This window comes from Buceros rhinoceros, unplaced genomic scaffold (genome assembly GCF_000710305.1).
Source record: "Buceros rhinoceros silvestris isolate BGI_N320 unplaced genomic scaffold, ASM71030v1 scaffold8845, whole genome shotgun sequence".
Taxonomy (NCBI): Eukaryota; Metazoa; Chordata; class Aves; order Bucerotiformes; family Bucerotidae; genus Buceros; species Buceros rhinoceros.
The window spans coordinates 64,963-65,785 of NW_010414537.1; the positions used below are offsets into that span (position 1 = coordinate 64,963).

Here is an 823-nt window from a genome sequence, read left to right on the forward strand (position 1 = left end):
TATGTCCTGCAGGCTCTCAGGGCTATAGAAGGTGTTGGGGATTTTTTTATTCTCTGGGAACCAGGTCTGTAAAAATGTTTTACTTGCTATTCCATCACCATCTTGACAGAAGCTAAATTACAGCAGTTACTGCTCTGATGATGATACCTGACACCTTGCCATATTTGTCCTGCTGTTGAAATTTTTGCCCTGAATCTCAACTGCTGTAATTTCCTTGTTTTTGAATATTAGTCCAAAATACTGCCATAGATACCAGTAACGTGCTTGTCTTCTTGAAGTATGTCAGCTGCCCGTAGAGATCCCCGTGCTTTTGAAAACAAATTTATATTCTGCCCTACCTTAATGTTTCTTATTGGTTGCAAATAAAGCCCTGATGTGCCCTGCGTAAATTACTGTAAACCTCTTTCCTAAGGCTCGAAGTGCCCAGGCACGCTGACTGAGGTGTGTTGAAAGACTGAAAGCCAGGCAGTGGGAGACACTGCACAAGGGTATAGAAAGGACTTACATGCTGTAAGGACAAGCGGAGAGGTCAGCCTCCTCACTGCCTGTTAGGGAAATGTAAGGGGATCAGATAAGAGGAGTGAAAAGAACAAAACCTGTTTATCTGAAACTAAGAAGATGGAGTAAACTATTGTATTTCGGTTGTTTTACTTTGCTTTCTGTATCAACATTCAGTATTCTGCTATTACAAGATGGTGCTTGTGTCTGACGCCACTGGTATTTCATAGGCATTCGGAAACAGTGAAAGAAATACAGGGCTTGCCTAAGCCAAAAATAGGTGCGAACACTTTGTCTGCTCAGACCTTGTCGCTGCGGCAGTTCC

At 42.6% G+C, this 823-nt stretch overlaps 1 protein-coding gene across 1 annotated transcript in view; it reads left to right on the top strand.

Moving 5' to 3' along the window:
- LOC104494309 (guanine nucleotide exchange factor VAV3-like) overlaps positions 1-823 on the top strand; it is a gene marked incomplete at its 5' end in the record, with an annotated part of 48,685 nt that overhangs the window by 36,457 nt on the left and 11,405 nt on the right. The gene's annotated exons all lie outside the window — the stretch shown is intronic.